Genomic DNA, 24,492 nt, shown 5'->3' with positions numbered 1-24,492 from the left:
TTGCAGAAAAAATGAGAGTAAGGAAGTAGAAACAGTAAATATGGGTCAATGTTTTAAAGTACTTGCTGTAAATGGCAGGAGAGATATTGTGGGAGGACCTAGCCATATTTAAATGCTAACAAGAAGGAACCAGTAGGGATAGAGAAAGTTCCCTAATGAGCACAGGAGCCAGAACACAGATAAGGGGAATGGATTTGAAGTGTGGCTATTGATTAAAGTTAAGTTTGTCAAACTTAGTTTCTTGTTAATGACTACTATTTTGCTTATGAAATTGGGAAAAAAAGGTTATACTAAAACTGAAAAGGAATTGGTAGGGCAGAAGCACGAGGAGAAAGTCAAAGGTTTATGATAGGTGTTTCAAGTTTAATCAAGCAGGAAACATAATTATGAAGAGTTTAACACCAGTTAAATATTGGAGAGCATAGATTTGTGATATGGTCAATCCATTTTGTATGACTTGTTTTCCAGAGGTCATCTGTCCAGATATTAAAAAAAGAAAGAAAAGAAAATGTGGAAATTTAAATTAAACCAGAGTTATTGTATCCCTGGATGGAAGAACAGGGAATATGGGATTTGCAAGTGCTAGCAACTAAAATATTAAAAGTTATGCATGATTAAGTCTTGGCTTTATTTTACATAAAGCAAATCTGGTAAGGAGCTAACTAACTGAGGAAAAGAAGAAGCAAAAAGACAAGAAGCCTCAATGAGGACAAAGAATAGATGTAGTGTGAGTAAAAACATGAAAGATTGGGAAATGTTGGAAAGATACAAAGTTATTGACAGAGAGAGGGAGGTAGGTGTTGAAAACATCAAAAGTGGAAGAGACTTGGAACAGGCGATGTGTGTAGTGTGGTTGTGGGTGACTGGGGTGGAGTAAAAGCAGAAATCACTGGTGATGTACAGTGGTTCATCCCCGCTGTCAGTGAAAGCATAGTTGAGTGGGGAAAGGAGGAAGACTTAGCCAGGTGCAGGAGTCTTTAATGATTGCAGATGAGTGCGTGTGTAAGTCCTTGAGCTGGATCTTAAAGGTGAAGTCCTATCTAAGCTGATCCTTGGGCAAATCAGGAAGGTAAGGGAAATGCAAACCGGTGCAGCCACTCTGGAAAACAGTATGGAGGTTCCTTAGAAAGTTGAAAATAGAGCTACCCTAGGACCCAGCAACTGCACTAGTAGGTATTTAACCAATGGATACAAAAATGCTGATTTGAAGGAGCACACGCACCCTGATGTTTATAGCAGCGTTACCGAAATGGCCAAATTACAGAAAGAGTCCAAACGTCCATGAATTGATGAATGGATAAAGAAGAGGTGGTGTATATATACAATGGAATATTAGTCAGCCATCAAAAAGAATGAAATCTTGCCATTCACAACAACATGGATAGAACTAGAGTGTATCATGCTTAGTGAAATAAGTCAGTCGGAGAAAGACAAATATAGCATGATTTCGCTCATATGGGGAATTTAAGAAACAAAACAGATGAACGTATGGGAAGGGGGAAAAAAGGAGACAGGGAAACAAACCATAAGAGACTCTTAACGATAGAGGAAAAAAACCGAGGGTTGCTGGAGAGGAAGTGGGTGGGGGAATGGGTTAAATGGCTGACGGGTATTAAGGAGGGCACTTGTTGGGATGAGCCCTGGGTATCATATGTAAGTGAGGAATCACTAAATCCTACTCCAGAAACCAATATTACACTATATGTTAACTAACTAGAATTTAAATTAAAACTTAAAAAAATAGAACTATTTTATTTTTTAAAAAAAAGGTAGGAAGAAACACTTCCACAAATCAGAAGTTTCAAGAATATAGGAAACTTCACTGGTGAAGAAGTACAAGTAGAGAATAAAACTGACGACTCTTAAAATTTGCTACCACTGACCAGTTGTGAAATGTGAAATGTGCAGGAGAGAGCTGGAAATCTTGACTGAAACAGTCTGCATTATTTGTGTACTACATATGTTTGTCCACTCTTAGTCCCATAGTGACACAGATAAGAATTAGCTCTATCTCTGATCTTTTTACATGATTTTTGGTTTTAAACTTTGCCTTTAAATATTAAATTAAAATATGAAAATATTTTTAAAAAGAGATAATGTGTCAGCACTGATGAAATATATTACATTCCCATTTTAATTTAATCACAGGGTATATTTTCTTCTCTATAAATTATATACATTTCCTAACTTTACATATGTGTTTAATTTAGCATTTGTGTATGAATAAGAGACTACATGCTTTTAATTCTATTCAAAGAAATTATTATTTTTTTAAGATTTCATTTATTTATTTGAGGGAGAGAGAGCGCATGAGCAGTGATAGGGGCGGAGGGAGAGGGAGACACATACTCCCTGCAGAGCAAGGAGCTCGATGCCAGGCTTCATGAGGGGCTCGAGGCAGGCCTCATCGCGGGGCTCTATCCCAGGACCCTGAGATCATGACCTGAGCCCAAGGCAGCCGCTCAACAGACGGAGCCACCCAGGCACCCCCTATTCAAAGAAATTATAAATCAATTCCTTTCAGGTCAGGCTGATAGAGAGAAGATGAAATATATTTTCTTCTCAGTCATTCCTCTTAAATTAGGAGAGGCTTTGATCTGCATGGGTTTCTCTTTTCTTTTCTGCTTTAAGTAAGCATTGCAAATGGCAATTTTTTGTTATTAGTTGCCTACTAAATTACAATCAACTTAGCAATTTGGAAACACTATTAGCAAATTTCAAAGGTCATTTTTCAAAGTGACAGAAATAATGTGCAACATTGTACATTCTATAAACATGCTTCGATATTTTCTATGTTCTCTATTTACCCCAATTGGTTTCTGATTCACTAACAAACATTCCTTTTTGTTCTTGTACATAATTCTCATCTCTCCTTTTTATTTCATATAATAAAACTTTCAGGTCACTAGAAATAGGTTCTTAAATTCAGAGAAATATTTTTTTTTCTTCTGAGATTTAAAAGCACAAAAGAAAGGGAAATGCCAAGTGAAGGCCAGGAAAAAAAGTGAGAATAAACATTAAGCAAATTTTAAACCTGCAGTGACTCTTCATTAACGAGTGTTTTATATAATGAGCTAAAAATACCTGGCACTTTGGTCACCTTCAATCAGCAAACAGAATATATGTGAGATAATGAAATCACACATCAGCCCAGGGAAAGTATGCTCAAACAAGCACTCAAGCCCAGTCATTGTGGGCATTGGATGCGGATTGTTTTTTAAATATGTGTCAAGTGTCCATAATGTGGGTGGAATCAAAAAGAACAAGGACAACATGATTCTGCCATCTAAAGTATGACAGTCTTAGTATGACAAAGTGTTACTTAAGGGTCCCATGCAAAATTACATTTTTGCCAATTGACTTATTGTAAATCCACTGAGAAAATGTTATATTTGTTTAAATACTATGAAAAATATCTTGTTAAATAAAATCCTATTGTTACTTCAAAACTACTTACTGATGGAAAGGATATGGATTTTTGAGCCTAATTTAGGTCCACAATCCTGACTCTGCCCAGACTTAATAATTATGTAATCTTGGGCATTTTGCTTAACATTTGTGGGCACATCTTGATAAAACTGGGTTAATAGACCCTCCATAGGTTGCTGTTATGGTTAAATGAGAGAATATATATGTTCCTCAGAGACAGGAGATACACAATGGATGTAATAACTTCCTTCTCTCCCAATAGCTTCCACCCTCTGTTCTATGCCGGTAGTTATAGGCACACATCTTAAAGTTTGGAAAATCTTCAAATCTCCACACACCAAAATTCCTTCGTGTAAATTTTGAGTAAAAGCTAGAAACATAATGCACTTGCATCAAATCAAGTAAGTCACTCATAATGTTTTAATAATATGATTTTCTAATAAATGTTTAGCTTTGAATTGATTTTGTACAATTCTATGATTCAAGACAATGAAGACTAAGTCAAACTGTCTTTTATTATTTCAAAATCTCTCTTGAAAGTCATTCTCTTTAGCTGGGACTGGCAGATTCTCATAGTTACTATTGGCTGATGTATGTCCATTGATTGCTTTTGCCTCATAGATGAGAGTCTTATTACCAAATCATTTTAATATTTCTTCGTCTAAAGTGGACTCCTTACCAGATGCTCATGTAATCATATCCACTGAATAGCAAATAGCATATAGTGAGGTTGGTATTGTACTCAATATTACTCTGTTGGAAGCAATTTTAACATAAAGAAATAGTTATTTTTTTCAAACAGATAATTGGGGAAAGAATCAAAATGATATTTACTATGCATCTATAACACATCAATCATCAAATAAAGCATTCAAATGTTATTTCAAGTTCATGTTCTTCCCATGGCGTCTCATTTCCTCAGAGAACATCTTAGAGACTATCTAACCAAATAGGCAGATTATGTCTGGTGGTCTCCTTTGGTGGTATCAGGAATATAAGTGGCCCAAGTTTCTAAGCAGAAGATTTGCAATCTGATAGAAATGAACAGAGGGATTGGGATCTCAGTGGCAGAAATATGATCTTTTCCCCTAGTGAAGAGAGACAGGAGTTTTTCAAAATAGGGTCTACAGAATGCTAAATTCCAAAAAATACTTTGTGAAAAAAAATTCTGTAGCCAATTTGGAAACACATAATACCATATCCCCATCTTGGAAATAATCAGCACATAGAATGCAAATAAACATATTGAAGGCTATGAGTAACATTGGAGGGGGAAAAACCTGTTAGCCTGAAAAAACTCAAAATTCCCTAAACTTGCTCTCAGAAACCCTTTTGCGTGTAACTCATATTTTCTGCAGACAACATTTTTTAGACCAACTTAGCTCTCACAAAATGAAAGACTTGAAGCATTCTGCTTCAAATGAACACATAAATGTTGTTTGTATCATTTATCTCTTGATTATAGGAGTCTAATTAATTGAAACTTTCCAGATATTTTAGGATGTTTTTTGCCAGGTGTCAGTTACAAAAAATGAGCAAGCATCTGAATAGTTCAGATTCCCCCGAACGCACAAACTCTTCAGTTATGAACCTAACTCCAAGCCAAAGCTTGGAAAGGTCTTTTTTGAAAGTGTCAGAATGAGAGCTATGGTCTGGTCTCTAATGCAGTGGCAGAAATTCTATTTTTGCCGGAGACACCGGTGTGGGCAGAGGCAAAACTATCTCAGCACAGATCAGGGTAATTCTCTACCTTTGGCTTACATGTTGGAGCAACACTAAATTACTGACCACAAACTAAACGAAAACATAATTAATGTCAGATGGTAGCTTCCATTCCTCCAGCTACTCCCCAGTGATTTTAAACTCTGTTGTCCAGATTGTTAAACCCCCCTCATCCTCTCACCTCATATCCCTGATTTAGTTAACCCAAGGGAACAGAAAAGAGCGGTCAACACAACATACATTTTCATTTTAACTTTGCTCCTGGAAGGGAATGACAAGCATAATTTTCTGTCTACCGCTAGAGATGTCATGGCTTAGAGAAGTTGCAGAGACGTGTTTGGCGAGGTTGTTAACTTCCATCCGATACCTTCCTAAACAGAAAGAATTGATGGCTACAAAATCAGCCAATTTAACATCTTGGAGGAATTCACTGGAAGCAAGTCAACGCTTTTCATAGATCATCTTTCTGGAAAAGCCTTCATAAAGTCGGCATCCTGGGCAACATAAAAGGCAGTCTCTAATATAATTGATAACATGTACCTTTTAAGGTGGAGGTGAACTATTTTTAAAAAATGAAAGTAATTTCTTTTTCCCCCTACCCTAGTGGTGTATCAACGGTAGACATCGATCCGTACTGGTTATAGGCACTAAAGGGGTGCATCGACTGTAGTAATTTTAAAGATAATAAAGCTGGGGTGCCTGGGTGCCTTAAGCATCTGATTCTTGATCTCAGCTCAGTCTTGATCTCAGGGTTGTGAGTTCAAGCCCTGCGTTGGGCTCTGTGCTGGGTGTGGAGCCTATTTAAAAACTAATAATAATAAAAAGCCCACAAAAGGCTGGTCTGCTTTTATTATCACCATGCACCATCAACGCTAAGCACTGTCAGTGATAAAATATTATGCATTGAAAAAATATTCTGTTGGTTTATGTTCAATTATTATAATTTATAATTATAGTTACAAGTGAGCTTGCTAATATATCTGTAAAGTTCAAATTAACATATTTTTTATTACTTATCCTTTAATACAAACTATATTCTATGTGGAAGTTAACTCAGAGGACTGCCAATTTTACTTTTCCTCCAACACTCAGATACACATTTTCGATACAAGAATAAGTGTGTCAGGGGTCAGAATTATTCACACTTGCTTCAGGCTCAGGTTGTGTCTCCAACCCCTGTGGTTTACTATATATTTCTGTATTTAAACAGCAGATTGATATCACAATGGTTGTCAAGCAAAAGAAATATAACATGTGTTTCTTAAATCCTATCATTCCACATGCAAATCATTCTCCGAACCTTGCGGATTTCAACCTTTGAAAGTGTTTGTTTTTTATTGTGCCTCTCCTTTTTTTCTTTCAAAAAAGACTTAAATATAATTAGAAAGTATTAATCCATCACTTTTCCTTTTTCTCTTTTAGACTTTATACTTTTTTTGATGTAATGAATATTTCTTTTCTGGCTATTATTATTATTATCATTATTTCCTTTCCTTCCTAATTATTATTGAGAATCATTTCATTATACCATACAGAGGAGTGTTTGTTTAAAAATGGTTATGCTCTGGTTGTCAAATGTGCTACATATCTACTCTCCCATTTGGGGGGTTTCATTCATCAAAATGTCTTTTTAGAAAATAAAAGTAGGGATGGTGCTTCATATATGATTCATAAAACGAGTTTCTTCAGACTGTGCTTCATGGTTCACCCTTACATCCTTACATTATGAAGCAATGACTACTTTGTTTGAGTTGGGTGTATGCTTCTTTGTAGGAAATTTGATTTTAAACGTGTTCTTGTTTACATCTTTGGTTTGAGACCTTTGTGATAAAGACTGTCAATGGAAGGACTCAGAAGAATGTTTCTGAGATGCCAGATGATAGTGCCCTTCAGGTAGGCTCCTGTGGACAGAATTGAAAAAAATAAGCCTCTCAAAAGAACAGAGCTCACACAGAGAAAGCAAAGCTTGGAGAACCAAGACAATCTGCAAACCCAAACACCTAAGGCAGAGAAAGAAAGTTCCTTCAAGATCATCTGGAATAATGAACAAACAATGAATCATGGAACACTGCATCAAGAACTAATGATGTAATATATGGTGATTAACATAACAATAAAAAAATTAAAAAAAAAAAGATCATCTGGAATAATAGTGCTCAACTTTTTTTTTTAAGATTTATTTATTTATTTGAGAGAGAGAGAATGAACATGAGCGACTAGCGGGGGGAGGGGCAGAGGAGGAGAGAGAATCCTCAAGCAGACGTCCCCCCCTGAGCACAGAGCCCAGCGCGGGGTTCAGTCCCAGGACCCCGAGATCATGACCTGAGCCGAAGTCAGAGACTTAACTGATTGAATCACCCAGGCGCCCAATAGTGTTCAAACTTTACTGGTTAAAAACCACTGTGCTAGACATTGGTGAAAGTAAGTTTTGGTCCCTCTCCTCAGACTATCGGTTATATATACACACGATATACACAAACTTGAGAAATTTCTCATACGACCCCTACAGTTTCACAGTTTCCATCTTTGTAGTCCATATCCAGAAACTCTGGTCTAGTTCAGAGGGTATGAAAATGACCCCCAGACCTGGACTGACATGCCCAGCATTCCTGAAAAGATCTCCTTGTTCTCAGTGTGCTTTGTACTGTACTGCTGCTTTAACACCTGCTAAATAACAGGCTCATCAATAAATATCCATTAAAATAAGTTTAGGTGACACATTTTAAATATAGAAATAATTCATGTGCTGCTGATAATAAGTTGTCATGCATTTCTCTTAACCTTTGGTACCTTGTTAAAATATTTTGTATATAAAACTTAAGATTCTGAATATGTGCTAGACATCTTTGAGCCACAATCTTTTCATCTATTAATCAGGACATTGAATGATGCTAAGAGAATTATTTCAAATATACAATAGGTTCTCAGTAAATAATAGCTACCATTATGAGTAATTATTATTCTCATTACTATTAAGAGTAGGAGAAATCTTAAAGGTCATACCATCTTTTTACAAACAAGAAAACTGAGATCAGGGACAGTAATTTCTCTGGGGATATGCAGCTAATTCATAACAGATAACAGACTACTGATAAAAAAAAAAAACTCACAGTAATATGTGTATGATCCTCAGCTTCCTCCCCAAACCTTATCTCCACTCCACTTTAAGCTCCCAGGAACAGAAATAATTGTTGCTTATATATGCATAAGGAAGGTTTTCTCTCTTTCCTGGGATTTCTTACATTCTTCGAATTTTTTATTTTGTTATTTTTTTTATACCTAGCTCACCTGATGGTTTGTGTCCGTGTCTTTCTACTCATGTCCCTGTTTTTTTTGTTTTTGTTTTTGTTTTTTTTAAGATTCCCTAATCAATTATTGGCAAAAGACCCACAAGCACTAACCGAGCAAGTCCAGACCCCATATCCAAAATGAAGAGCCCTAAATAAATATGAAGGCCAAAACTCCTCCTATATACTATACTGGCTTAGCCAAACAAAGCTGATTAACTTTCCCCCTAGGCCAGAAGAGCCAAAACAAAATGGAATGAATCAAATGAGGTGAAACCATCACCCAATTGCTATGATGTGTGCACAGCCTCTCCATCCCTTTGGCCCCCCAAGGATTGGGGAGACTTAGAATTTTCAGGGACATTGCGTTAGAAAAGCCACATGTCCTCTCCCTAGCCCATCAACATTTTCATTCAAGTAAAATTAGGTTAATAACAACTTCCAGAATGGCCTGGAATGGGGAGAAACATCTCTCACATTTACTCCCAGGAGCTGGGTACAGAAGATTGGGCTGAGGTCACTGTCTTTGGATTTGGCAATGGTCAAGGTGGAAGAGATTGAGAGAAGGGCTAGAAAGAGTTGTCTCGGTGAGAGTCTTGGGTCTGCTGTGGCAGCAATGAGAGGAACCCACCTTTTCACTGCCAGCCCCCTCATGGCATTCCAAATAACTGCCAAACAGGCCTGGAATGACCCAGCAGGTGATGTGATTAGATGCAGGGTAAAGAGCAGCCAGCAGAGGAAGCTACCTTGGGATTGACAACTTGCAGAAAGCAAAAGTTAAGCAGACTCTTTTTAAGCTGCTGGAAATGCTTTTTTCTTTCTTTTTTTTTAACCAAATGCTTTTACTTTCTTCTCCTCCATAAATATTGTAAGTGCTTTTTCATTGAGGTATACATTCTTTGACATAACTCAAGAACTGGGACGGGTAGGGGGTGGGGTGGGGTGGATCTCCTGAACTCTCTACCACTTTCCTCCAAATAAAATATAAATGCCAGCTATGCTTTCAAGTTTTTATGTTCTCATAGATGGGCTAAGATTTTCTATGCTCTGTTAACACTTGAACACAAGTTCCTAGCTACCTGGCTCATTGTTAATTGAAATCAAATGAAATAAATAAATTGAAACCTACTATGCATGCCTGATATTTAGTAAGTGCTCAATGTATATTTAGTGCATAAACGAATAAATGTGCCATACCCTGGAGCAGATGCCAAAATTTAAAACAACTGATAGACGTCTGATTTAATATTGCATTTCTCAAATTATATTTTTCTTTAAAGAGGTTCAGGTAGGGCGCCTGGGTGGCTCAGATGGTTGAACGTCTGCCTTCGGCTCGGGTCACGATCCCGGGGTCCTGGGATCGAGTCCCGCATCGGGCTCCCTGCTCCTTGGGAGCCTGCTTCTCCCTCTGCTTCTCTCTCTCTCTCTCTCCCCACCTCTGTCACTCATGAATAAATAAATAAAATCATTAAAAAAAAATAAAGAGGTTCAGGTAGAATGAGTAATACATATGCTTGCACCTATGGCAAAATGTTTAAAAATTGAAATGGCATTCTTCAGATTTGCAATTTTTAAGTCCCACCTTCTATTAAGAGAAGAACCATAATAAGAAAATTAAAGGCAAACAGAAGTATTACTTCTTGCATTTGAACATTTGAACATTATTCTACTATAGATATGATATTGCAACCCATCAAGTCATATCCCTGTGGATTTATCCATTTTTTCATCACAGTCTGGACATTCTAGAGAATGAGATATCTTTTTTTCTTTTACCTAAACCAACCTAACAGGTTTCTCCTTTATGTGTCTATATCAATACTGTTTCAGGATCCTCGCACAGCCTCCTGGTGGGCAAAGGCTGTATACTTATAATTCTTTCTTGTACAATACTTTGCTGGTCATGTTTTAAGTCATATACTCATACAAAGGCTGTTTGGCTGGATATTTGGTGCATGAAGCTTAGGGACCACTCCTTCTCTATGCATAACTCTTTCCACTTTTCATTTTCAGGTAGTTGAACAAAATGCTTTTGTGTAAAAAGCAGTACTTCAATAATCCCTTCCTGATAATGATGGTATGGCCATTTAATTATTTTTCTTGTTATAAAAAATTCCATCAAGAATCCAGCCTTCTATTTATTGCCAACCAGTCGACACCCAACAGTAATTTAAATTGCCCTTTATTAATTTTATGCATAATTAAAATTTCATTTGAAAGTACCAAATTATAAAAATGAGGAAAGTTGAAGCCAGGCAAATTTGAAAGGGGTAATAATTACACTACCTTTTTCATCTGGAACGCATTAGAAAACTAACTACCCTTTTTAAGGTTTCATTAAATCAAGGTATAAATGAAAAGTGAACAAAGCTAAAGAATAATCTACTATAATAGTCGGTAGTGAGAAAAGAGGAAACCGCAGGAGAGGTTGCCAAATAAGTTAGCTGTTTATGTGCAAATACCCACTGAAAAGTAAATAGAATTCATACATTTAAAACAAATCTTGCCCCGTACTTGGTGTCTTTGTAAATATGACAATAGCAATCAGAGAATTATTCTGTGCATTTGTTATCAGTACTGCAGTATCTAGACTCAATTTATGAATTTTAATATTAAATGGATTATGCAAAAAGAGATCAATAAAAACTCAATTTTATAATAAAAATATTTACTAACTAAAGTCTTTATTGACATTTAGCTTTGAGATAAAGAGTTGGTACAGTACACTTTTTATTGATCAATAATTAGATTAATTTCACTACTTTGGTTTCTATGTATGAATACCTCATAAAAAGATAAGATTCATAGACTCACACAGAAATGTTAGGCTTACTGAATCAGGTTATCAATCCCTGGGAGAGGGTCAGGTATTTTTGGAAGCAACAGTAACATTTGAAGGTCACTAAGGGGTCATTAGAAAATTAGATTAGGATTTTATGTAGAAAGTTGGATGACAGGGGGATAGGTCAGTACCTTGCATTTAGGTAAGCTCATGCCCTCGGCTACCTTCATTGAAGTTGTTTTGAAGGAACTTGCTCATTTATTTTCCATGCTTCGACACCAGTGAGAAATTGAAGAGTAAGAACTAGCACTCAAATCCATGATGGCATTCATTCATCCTCCAACGAATTTACACTTGCCCTTATTTTAAGTTATACTGGCCTTCTTGTTCTCGTATGTGTGGAATAAACTGTTGTTCTTCCAAAGTTACAGGAACTCCTTTAGGTCATCAAGGAGATAGTTCCCAAGCTAGAGTGACAATTTATTTAATGGTGCTTTGCCTAAAAAGGTCAATTTATATGATTTGTTACTGTGTTGTTCCTTCTTTTAAGAAAATCTGACCTGAGACTGCGGTGGTTTGGTTCATTCTAAGACAAGGGATAACTGATCACTTGTTACTGTTAACAGGGAAATATTAAAATTAACATGGAAATATTTTATTAAAAATACACTGGAAAATGTGGAAAAGAAACCATGAGTCTGTGTTTATGCAATCCTAAACAAACTGCAGTGCTCAGGTCTTGTGTATATAGTTCAAAATGTCTCTTGGCAACACCAAATAAAAATAGTAATGATACATTTATAGGCTATGTCTATAATTACCCAATAAGTACAAAAAATCACAGTGATTGATAAGTGTAGAAAAACAGGCCGAAAATCTTAAAAGGAGGAAAATCCCATCGAGACATATAATGGAGTTCTGGCCCTATAATTTAAAAAATTAATTTAAAAAATGTGTCTTACTAAGAGTCGGGAAAGAAAATAGAGATGAGGGAAATTGAAAAGGAAATAGCCCTTTGCTATAGCTCTTGAAATCTTACAACTGTATCTAGAATCATAGAATTTAGACTGCTTAAATCATTGCAGTTGTTTAGATAAAGAAACTAAAATAGAATAGAGGGGGCAGTGACTAGGTTTCCCGGTGGGTGCTCTTTCCACACTCCACTCTTTCCTTTCTTGTTCTCCTCAGGCAGGCCAACCTTTGTCCCAGTGAAAGCTCTTAAAAAATAGGCGCCATCTACCACGAGGAGTCCCAAACTGGGGTGGGGCAGTGCAGAAAGGGTTAATAGATGGCTTTATCTACAGATCCAGGCATTATTTTCTTTAGCACTCAAGTAAATATGTTTCTCTAAGATTTTCCAGTTGATTCTCTCACTGTGAAAATATTGATTTTCATTGTTAGAAGTAAGTTTTTCCAATTTCCCTCTATATATGAAATGCTATAAAGCTTATTCATGAATAAGCTCATAAAGATGAGAGAAATGCTGTAAAACTAGAAGGAGGAGAGGAGAGAACAAGGACATGCAAAGGAGAAAAGAGTCTTAGCCCAGTGACATAATTGTGTGCTACGCAAACCTGAAGTTCCACCTCGGTTGGGTAAGACAGAGCAGCCTTAGTGGATGCTGGCACACACACTTTGAAAGATGTGGGATTTTGCCTAAGAACATGGCTCTGTGTGAGTCTTCTTTTTGTATGCTTGACACTCCCTTAACTTTCACCAAAGTGAGGGAGGTCTGTCCAGCCACCAAATGTGGACATAACTAAATTTTTGATCATGGAGATATTTATTTATTTATTTATTTATTTATTTATTTATTTATTTAGAGAAAGTAAGCAAGCTGGGGGAGGGGCAGAGGCAGAGGGAGAGAGAGAATCTCAAGCAGACTCCACACTGAGCATAGAGCCCCACATGGAGCTTGATCCCAGGACTCCGAGATCATGACCTGAGCCAGAATCAAGAGTCAGACTCTTAACTGACTGAGCCATCCAGGGGCCCCTGGTCATGGAGACTTTCACTGTAGAAAATAATTACCAAATTTTGTGTGTATGTGCATAGTATACATGTGTGCCTATTTGTGTGTGTGGTAGGGTAGTCTAGGCAATGCTATTTTTTTTGGAAAATGAGAGGAAAAAACATTATTTACAGATAAACTGAAAAATTGTCCCTTTGTGCCTCACACCCAGAACCTGAACCTCTAATGAAAGCAAGGAAATATGAAAAACACTTTGGAGGGGCGCCTGGGTGGCTCAGTTGGTTAAGTTTCTGCCTTCAGCTCAGGTCCTGATCCTGGGGTCCTGGAATCCAGCCCGGCAACTGGGCTCCTGGCTCAACAGGGAGTCTGCTTCTCTCTCTCTCTCTCTCTCACCCTGCTTGTGCTCTGCCTCTTTCTCTTGCTCACTCTCTCTCTCAAACAAATAAATAAATTAAATTAAATAAAATAAAAGAAAATCACTTTGGAAATATTTCTAAAAATAATCAGGCAGTTTTGGAAAAAAAACTAGAACTTATAGACATGAAAAATGTAATCACTAAAATTAAAGACTGAATGACAAATTAACAGAATAATAGATACACATAAAAAAGTAGTAAACTAGAAAAGGCATCTGAAGAAATTATCCAGACTACATTACAGAAAGACAAAGAGATAGAAAATAAGAGATGTTTAGAGATGCAGAGAGTAGAGTGAAAAGATCTAATACATGTTTAATCAAATTTTCTAAAAGAGAGAAGAGTAAAAGCAGAGTCAATACTTGAAAATAGCTGAGAATTTCCAGAAGTGATGAAAAATACAAATCCACAGTATAATTTTTCTATTGCTGTGTAAATGAATTCTACAAATTTAGAGGTTAATGCAAAACAAATTTGTTATCACACAGTTGCTATGGATTAGGATCTGGGCACTTAGTTGGGTCCTTTGCTCAAGGACTCACAGGGCTCCAAGAAAGGTGCTTTCCAGGGCTGGGATCTCATCTAAGGCTCAGGGCCCTCTTCCAGGCCCAGTGATGTTGGCACAATTCCTTTCCTTGCAGCTGTAGGAGTAATATATAGCTGATCTTGAATAGCACAAGTTTGAACTGTGCAGGTCCACTTATATGAGGATTTTTATAATACAGTACTGTAAGGGTATTTTTATGATTTTTAATAGTATTTTTTCTCGTTTATTTTATTGTAAGAAAACAGTATATAGTACATATAACATACCAACTATATATTAATTGACTGTTTATGTGATCATTAAGGCTTCTGGTCAACAGTAGGTTATTGGTAGATAAGTTTTAAAGGAGTCAAAAGTTAAATGCTGAGTTATCATATGCCCTTAACTCCCACATTGTGAGTATATTATATACTTTTAGCTCCTACAAGCTACACTCAGGTCCTTGCCACATGACCTTCCATTGGCAGTTCGCATGTACTTTTTTGCTTCTTCAAGGCCAGCAGGAGAATCCCCCTCACTTTGAATCCTTTTTTCTGGGAAGGCTTGGACCTCCTTCTAAAGGCTCACCTGATTAAGTCAGGCCCACCTAGGATAATCTTTTTGATTAACTCAAAGTCAACTGAGTAGAGGTTTTAATTACATTTTCAAAATCCCTTTATCTTTGCTATATAGCATAACCTCATCATGGGAGTGAAATCCCACCAGATTCATAAAACACCCCAAGTCACCCTCATACTCAAGAAGAGAGGATTATACAAGACATGTTTATCAGAGGACAGGAAGCTTGAGGATCATCTAAGAATTCTGCCTACTACATGCAGATTCAAGAATTCAAATAAATCTCATGAGGGATAAATAAAAATGAATCTACACACATCAGCAAGATTGCAAATCTTTAATGGCAAAGATCTTAAAAGTGGCCATAGAAAAAAGAGAGATTAACTTCAGAGAGGCAGCAGTTAGATTAAGAGTTGACTTCTCAACAGCAGTAATGGAATCAAGAAAAAGCATTATGATATAATCAATATGCTGAGATAAATCAATGTCACTCTGTAATTATATGACCAGTGAAAATATGTTTCAAAAATAAAAGTGTAATAAAAGCATTTTCAGACAAACAAAAACCAAGAATGTTTCACCAGCACTACACTAAAGGGAATTCTAAAGCAGAAGAAAGTCATGCCAGTGGAAAACTGAGATGCAAGAAGAATGAAGAACAAATTGGTAACTGAATAAATCTAAATAAATATTAACCTTATAAAAATAATGCCTTTGAAATAAAAAAAATTAATCTACATTTGATAGCATATAATTCATGGAACAAATGCTGTAAACATGTTTTAAGGGTTAAGGAGGGTAAAAGTATTTGTTACTATTATAGTTTGACAAATTAATTTTGTATGTTTTAAGTGTAAGGGTAAGCACTGAAAAAAATATGATGTACAGCTTCTGAACTAGTAGAGGAAACAAAAAAAAATGGTTATAGTACTTATTCAATGTAAAAGAAAAGAAAAAGGAGGCAAAAAGAAACATAAAGTTGTCAGGAAAAATAAAGCAGAAAAACACATTTGAAAAGCCAAAAAGGTCAGTATTATTCTACTAAATATAAATGAACTAAATGCTCTAGCTAAAAGATAAATATGGTTAAACTAAATGATAAAACAAAACCTAATTATATTTTATTTACAAAGACATCTAAAATCAGAGGAAAACAAAAAGTTGCTAGTAAAAGAATGAAAAGGATAAATCAGGCCAATAATAATCAAAAGAAAGTTTGTTGAATATTAATATGAGACAAAATAGACAATTTGGCCAAAAAATTACTAGAAATAAAGAAGGTTACTTCATAATTATAAAAGGATAAAACTATCAGAAGTATACTATTTTAAATTTACATACAATTAATAATACATAAAAAATGGAAAATTTAAATATATCTCTTTCAGGGAATGAGAAAGTAAGCAGACAAAAATCACAGATAATCAAAAAATCATGGATATATGATTTCAGCAATATAATTAACAAACACGACCTAATAGACATGTTTGGAAAAATGCACTCCACAATTGTGAAACAGTTACACATTCTTTCCAAGTACAGGAGGAACATTTAGAAACAAACAATCATTTAATGGGCAAGAAAACCAATGTTTAAAAATTTTAAAGAATTAATGTTTCACCTCATTCTTGGGCAAGAATGCAATTAAGCTAGAAATGAATAATAATAAGATAATCAGAAAAGGTGTATGGGCTTGAAAATTGAAAAACACACTTCTAATGACTTATGGTTCAAAGAAGTAATCATACAGAAGTCAGAAAACATTTAGATGTCAAAAAGTTCATATTATTTTTTGGAGCAAAACTAAAGTAATACTTAGAAAGAAAGGTCTAACTTTAGATGCACATATTTTAAAAGAAAAAAGGGCCAAAGAATATTTAGCTAATTATTTAAATAGTTCTCAAGAAGTCAGAAAAGGAACAGCAAAGTCAATCAAAATGTAGAAGGAAATACACAACAAAGAAGACAGCCGAAATTAATAGAAAACAGTTACAAGTGTAAAAGAACAAAGGTGAAAGCTAAATTTCTGAGAATGCCAATTAGCCTGACAAACCTCTAGGGAGGTTTTTTTTTCAAAGAGCAGGTTAGGAAAAGCAATAGAAGGAATACCAAAATGTTATAATTATAGATCCGGTTGACCCTAAGAGGAAAAGAGAAAGTTTCATGAATAATTTTCTGTGAATAAATTTGAAAATTCAGGTAAGTACAAATTCCAGAAAACTAAACTAAAATATTTGAAAATTAGAAAACTTGGTTGATCCCTTAATGATCAGAGAAATTGAAATAGTCATTGAAATTTGCCCACAAAGAGCAATAAGCTTATATAGTTTTTCTAGTGAGTTATGACACAAATAATTCCAATCTTAATGTAAACTTCTCCAGAGCAAAGAAAGAACACTCCCTAATTCATTTTATGAAGCAAATATAATGTCACTATCAAAACCTGTTGAGGACAGCAAATGAAATGAAAATTGCAGGTCAATGTCCACTCACACAAATAGATGCTACATCCAAACAACATATTGACACATTCAACCAGCAAAATATAAAAATATTAATATATAACTTGGGTGTATCTAAATAATACAATTATATTTCAACATCATGCAATCAATATAAACTTTGTTTACAGGTTAAAAGAAGAAAATAACCTGATCCACCCAATAGATGCTGGAAAATTATAATTATTTATAGATCCTATGATTGTGTACACAGATGATCAAATATAATTTGAGATAAATTATTAAAATTTATAGATGAATTTATCAAGGTTATTGGATACAAAGTCAGTATATAAAAATCAATTGTATTTCTATATTTCAGAATCAAATAGAAAGCAAAATTTGAATATAGCATGTGAATATCAATAGGAATAAATACAAATGCAAGACCTCTACATAGAAAATGGTGTTACAAAAACTTATTGAGAAAAGTTAAAGGAGACCTAAAAAAGTAGCCAAGATGCTCTTGAATAAAAAAAGAGTAGAAGACTTGTTCTTGCACATGAAGTCTTAGTATACAATTATATTCAAGGTTATAAGCTTTCGGTGCAAGGGTAGATAAATAGACAAAAAAATATTAAAACAGAGCCTAGAAATAGTCTCACACATATATTAAGTATTTGAAGAATGAATGAGATGACATTGCAGACCAGTGGATAAAAAATGGATTTTACTATATATTATTTTGGGACAATTGGTTACCCCCACTTGAGGTAGGGATGGAGGAAGAAAGTGGATCCTTACCTCCTTACCACTGCCCCATACACACATAGAGAAAAATCAGCTCTAGGTAGATTTAAAACCTAAAGTGAAAGTCAAAATTACAAAACTTTTAGAAGAAATTATAAGAGAAAATTGTTAAAGACTTTGGGGTAAGAAATTTTAACAATCCACAAAATGCCCAAACTGTAGGCAAAAAAAAAAAAAAAAGGAATAATCAACCACATTAAAGAATTTCTGTTCACCAAAAGACATTGTAAAAAGAGTGAAAATACAAAACATAGAATAGGAAGAAGATATTTTTAATTAATATAACTAGAAGACAGAAGTTCAATATATAAATTAAAATCAAGATATATTCACACAATGAAACAGCAGTGAAAATGAATGAATTGTAGCTATATGCACAACACAAACAAATCTCCAAAACAAAAAATCGAGTCAGGGAACAATCTATTCAGCAAGTTTCAATTTACATAATGTTCACAAACAAGCAAAGCTAATATGTGATAAAGCTAGAAATCTGTAAAGAAGCCAGGAGGATGTTTAATACAAATGGCCGGATAGTGGGGGATAAGGAGGGCATGTGGTTGGGGAAGGGCATATAGGGAACACCTAAGTGCTGGCAAGTGCTCTATTTCTTATCCTGGTTGAGGAATATATGGGTGATCTCTACATACACAAATACACATACACAGTTAATGTACTTCTGTAAATGGAAAAGATAAGTAAGTTACTTTTATTCCAATTTAGAATTTCCCATTTTCTGCAGGTTTTGGAAAATATGTAAGCAAGCCATTTAATTTTTAAAAGGTAATCTCTAAGTCTGGAGGGGGGTGAGACAAGACCCTATTCAAATACAAATGACTTCGAAGGGTCTTTCTAACCAGTAGTTCTTCACAAATAACTCATTTGTATTAATGTCTGGGTTTGTCCCATATAGGTATATTTTCTTAGTTGCTTAACTAAGTTCAGTTAATGTTACTGAATAGTTAGAAAAGTTATAAAATATAAAACTTGAAGGATTATTGAGGAGCGAAGACCAGAACCCAGTTTTCTTGAAATTGCTACTATTTTTTTTTTAACATGTGACAAACATTTTCTTGGGATGATTTCCAGCTTGATGAGAGGGGGAGGGGTGACACATTCATAATGCACATATTCGTGAGCTCCTTGAGGGCAAGGGAATATCTTTTTCATCTTTGCATAGAATCTAGCAAAGAGTTGGGTAGCTTGGGTGGCTCAGTCGGTTAAGCATCCAACTCTCGGTTTCAGCTCAGGTCAAGATCTCAGGGTCCTGGGATCCAGCCCCCTGTTGGGCTCCCTGCTCAGTGGGGAGTCTGCTTGTCTCCTCTTTGCCATGGAGCCTGCTCACACACGCACCCCGCTCACGCGCGCACGTGCTCTCTCTCTCTTTCTCTCTAAAATAAATAAACAAATACTTTTTTAAAAAAGAGAACCTAGCAAAGAGTCTAATACTTTACAAAGGAATAAATATGACCTCTGATAAGTATATGTGTATATAAGTATAAGACAATCTCTGTGGGTCTGTATTTACATACATACGTATACACAATGGAATATGAAAATATAAAGTGAGTGCTTAATATACGCCACCGACTATGTTAAATTCTTTAGTTGTATTGATTCTCTGGTCAAAGGACAAAGTACCTTTAAGGAGAGGTACTATTATTATCGCCTTTCTGCAAGTGAGGAACCTGAGACAGAGCCAAAATGCAAACCCTGTCAGTTCACTCCAGAGCAATGCTCTCGCCTACTACCCTATACTATAATTACTCTAATATAATAATGAAGGAAAAAATGTAATGCAGTTCGATTTAATTCAATTCACCCAGTATTTTTGGCACACTACCATTGGTCAAGTGCTGTGTTTAGTTCCAAGAACACAAAAATAAACGGAGATGTCTTTTCCTGAGACTGGCCACCATACATTCTTCTGGAAACTTGCTATCCCACTTCCAACCCCCAGCCCAGCACTGGCTCAGACCCCAGTTGCCTGTTGCCTAAGAGGAGAAAGTGCTTTAAAAAATCCAAGCAGAAGCCCAGCTCTGAAGTGGGCCTTTGTGTTTCAGCTCTTACTCTATACCCATGTTTATGCACTCTATACTTTCACCTAAATAATAATAACCATTCAGTACATCTTAAAAAACAGCTCGAGTTGCTTAAGATTGACTGTCCTCAACAAAATATATAGAACAGTGATTTATTTTGCTTTTATCACTTGTTCACTGGGAAATGTGTAATAATTAGGACCTCCCTTTCTTCAGCTGCATTTGTTTTTTTTTTAAGTCCCTTGGGCAAAAAGAAATCTCTGGAAAGACTAAGATCGGGCATGTTCTGCAAGACAGACTCAGATACCGGGACCAAAACAAAGACATGTTTACAGAAGTGGAGCACAGAATCAGGGCCAAGATTAACAAAAGGAAGTTGAGGTATACGTCCAGTGTATTGATTTCCCATTGCTTCTGTAGCAAATTACCATAAATTTAGTAGCTTTAAACAATATAGACTTATTATCTTCTAGTTCTGGAGGTCAAATATTCTAAAATTAAGGTGCTGGCAGGTGTCCTTTACTTCTACAGGGAATAAGGAGAGTCTGCTCCCTTGTCTTTTTCATTTCTTTTTTTTCTTTTTTAAGATTTCATTTATTTATTTGAGAGAGAGAAAGCATAAGCAGTGGGGAGGAGCAGAGGGAGAGGGAGAAGCAGACTCCCCACTGAGCAGGGAACCCAATGCGGGGCTCGATACCAGGACCCTAGGTTCATGCCCTAGCTGAAGGCAGATGCTTAACGACTGAGCCACCCAGGTCCCCTGTTCTTTCTCACTTCTCTATAGACCCCTGTGAAGACATTATGCCCACCTGGATAAACCAGGATAATCCTCCCATCTCACAATCCTTAATCTCATTTATAATGTCCCTTTTGCCATACAAGGTGACATTTATAGGTTCTGGAGACTAGGATTTAGACATCTTTGTGTGTTACTCTATCTCCCGCACAGAGATTTGTGGCTATATTCCTGACCCCTGTCCCAACTAGGGCCGGGACTAGTCCTAGGAATGAGTGCGGGCCTGAGCAGACGTGAGGGGTCAGAGGGCCTGCAGGGGGGTGGGGGAGAGAAAAAAGAAAGTAGGTGTCGGAGACCACACAAAACTCAGGGAGTATACCGGCACCTGGTGGCTCAGTGGGTTGTCAGACTCTTGATTTCGGCTCAGGTTATGATCTCAGGGTCCTGAGATCAAGCCCCAGGTGGGGCTCCATGCTCAGCGGGGTCTGCTTAAGATTCTCTTCCTCTCCCTCTCTCTCTGCCCTTCCCCACGGTCAAACTCTCTCTCTCTCTCAAATAAATAAATAAATCTTTATAAAAAAACCTCAGTGAGTATAAAGGAATGAAATCTTGCCTTTTGCAAAGACATGGATGGAGCTAGAGCGTACTATGCTAAGCAAAATAAATCAGTCAGAGAAAGAAAAATTCCATATGATTTCACTCATATGTGGGATTTAAGAAGCAAAACAGATGAACATATGGGAAGGGGGACTAAAGGAGAGAGGGAGGGACTCCTATCCATAAGAGACTCTTAAAGATAGAGAACAAACTGAGGGTTGATGGGGGGATAGGTTAAATGGGTGATGGGTATTAAGGAGGGCACTTGTTGGTATGAGCACAGGGTGTTATATGTAAGTGATGTATCACGGAATTCTACTCCTGAAACCAATATTTTATGTATAACTATTTTAACTAACTAAAATTTAAATAAAAACAAAACAAAACAAACCCAAAGATTATAGCTGCAAATTCAGTGTTAAATTTCTTTTACCCTCCAGCTTGCTAAAAAGGGTTCTATTCTATTAACTTTTTAAATAAAATCATATAAAGTCATTTTTACTGTCTAACCAATATATACTGACATTCAGTTTGTGGTATAGTAGAAAAAATGGACTTTGGGATCATATAGACATGGTTTTGAGTCTCAGTTCTTACATTTCTACCTATCATCCTCTGTCAATCTCCATTTCCTCTTTTGCAAAGTCGTGATAATTTCTGCCTCATAAGATTGTTCTGAGGATTAAATGTAATAACTATGTAAAGTTTTTACTTAGCACACTGTCTGGCATATAACAGGCATGTAGTAGTTTCTGCCTTTCTTTGAAGCACTTGGACCTTTTTTTTTTTTTCCTCTTTTCTTTTTGGCAGGAAATCACCCTTTAGAAACTGCCTTCATATTGATTATGAGTCAAGAAGCCCCATTTTTCTTTTCTCTTGTAAAGGCCTTTTTCTTAAAAGTGGGTAAGTTTTACTTATTTGAACTTTTCTTTCACCTCTGCATTCAGAGAAGTTTTAATTCCAAAACTATCGCTGCAACCCCCCAGATAAATGAAAGTTTGAGTTTTAGTTAGTTTGAATCCAATATTTATGCTTCCTTTTTTAACTTTTTAAAAAGATTTTATTTATTTCTTTGAGAGAGAGAGTGCAGAGCGAGAGAGACACAGAGAAAGAGAGAGAGAGGGAGAGAGAGAGGGCATGAGCTGGGGAGGGAGGGGCAGAAGGAGAGGGAGAAGCAGATTCCTCCACTGAGCAGGGAGCCCCATGCGGGGCTCGATCCCAGGACCCTGGGATCATGACCTGAGCTGAAGGCAGAGGCTTAACAGACTGAGCCACCCACGCGCCCCTAACTAAAATCAATTTCTAGCATTCAGTTGGTCGAAAGACCAGATTTTGATGACTACAATGATACTGGTTCACTTTTGTAACAGATTTTTGTTTCTTCAAAGAATCCCTTGAGAAATACATCAACAACTTCCCGTAGTCTAGTTGTTTTCTAATGTAAATGTCTTCCATATTCCCAGTGGTCTGGGTGACCTGTTATTTCCAAAAACCTTTGTGTTCTGTCCTTGTTTTAACCAACTGAAGCTCTCTTGTAAAGAAAATGTATGTTCACAGTGAAGCTCTCAGCAACCTTAAGATTTTCATCTTAAAAAGAAAAACCTTCTTAAAGATTTTAATTTTTAATATTGGCTCTAGCAACTTGACAGACAACTGATGTTTTGAAGATAAAATTATGAAGCCTAACTCAGTCAATAATGGATAGCCAACTTGAGTCTACTTTTGGTTCAGAGTTCACAGTCATCAATGAATATTGTTACAGAATCCTGGAGACTTTTACAGGGATCTACTGCTATTTATTGTAATATAAATAATGATTATCACGTCTTAGGCACTGCTGTTCAGCCTACTGCATTTTGAATGGCGTGCTCTCCGAGTGTCTGTATTCTCCTTCCTTGATTCCTAAAGAAGAGCACAGACATAATTTTCTATAAAAAGACCAAGGTTGGGTATATCTGAATGGACTTCTGCTTTTCGGAAATGAATATATTTTTGCTTTGCTGACTCAAACAGTAAGAGCATTGCTGGATGTTAAACACTGCTTATTTGATTGGAGAAAATTACTAATACAATTTCTTTTGCTAAATCCTTTTCCTGGATCATTAAAATGATCAAATTTAGTTCAGTTGAGAGGTAAATAAGAGTCTTTGGTGAGACCCCCCCCCATAATAGAAGATTACACAGCATATAAAAACTTCCCAAATGCTCTTCGTTTAGACAGATGGTAAAACTATGCGATGTAAGCTGCAATGTGTCCATCTGTAATATTTAAACATCTGAACAGTGATTGATGGAGCTTCTCTAGTAATGCAATAATTTCATCAAAACTCTTGTTCTTAAGTGTGATAAGAGTAGAGAGACATCTTATTTTGCCTTATGTTTGGGCCCCCTACATAGTCAATAACACCACACTCCAATACAACTTCTCTGTATTGTTTTACTGGAAAATAAAATGAATGTCTCACAGCATGTGAATCCTAAAAAGAGTAATTTAGAACATCAAAATTTTCAGTGGGCCCTAAAGCAGCCATCTGAGGTGTGCTCAAGTTTTGCTGTGGAGGTTGAATTCAATTGTTTGCCAAGACTGTTTGAAAATGAATTTATACTGCTGACTGCTCTCCAGCTTTTATTGCCAAATAAAACACATTACCTTATTATAACTAAAAATTAACAGAAATAACTCCTCCCTTTCTCCTGTAGCCTACCCAAGAGCGAGGTCCCAAAACAGAACAAGTTAAAACAAGAAGTCAAAGGAAAAAAGAAGCTAAAGATCACGATGCTGTGCAAAATTTGGGGTGCAGAAAATAATAATATGCAATTCAGAGAATCAGGCCAATTCCAACCTTTGCCTTTGTTGTGAAAAAATGATTTGTAATGGAGATTTTACTAATACAATATTGTCTCTTTTATTTATTTCTCTTTTATTTACATAGAAAATTAAAGTTAAAAGCATAGCCCTCATAATGGCTACTCAGTGATCTGTATAACCTCTGGTGAAGTTGATCTGGTCCATCAAGGAAAGGTGGGTTATCTGTCTTAAAAGAAAACTTATGTGTTGTTTTGTTTTGTTTTGTTTTACACCATAGTCCATTCTGGCCCTGAGTCTTGCAGGGTGAGAAACTAAATTTTGTTCACACTAGTACTCAGAGGTAG

Source organism: Callorhinus ursinus, unplaced genomic scaffold (genome assembly GCF_003265705.2).
Source record: "Callorhinus ursinus isolate GAN/ISIS: 27379988/994484 unplaced genomic scaffold, GSC_fseal_2.0 scaffold8, whole genome shotgun sequence".
Taxonomy (NCBI): Eukaryota; Metazoa; Chordata; class Mammalia; order Carnivora; family Otariidae; genus Callorhinus; species Callorhinus ursinus.
Note: the sequence above shows the minus strand (reverse complement) of the source record.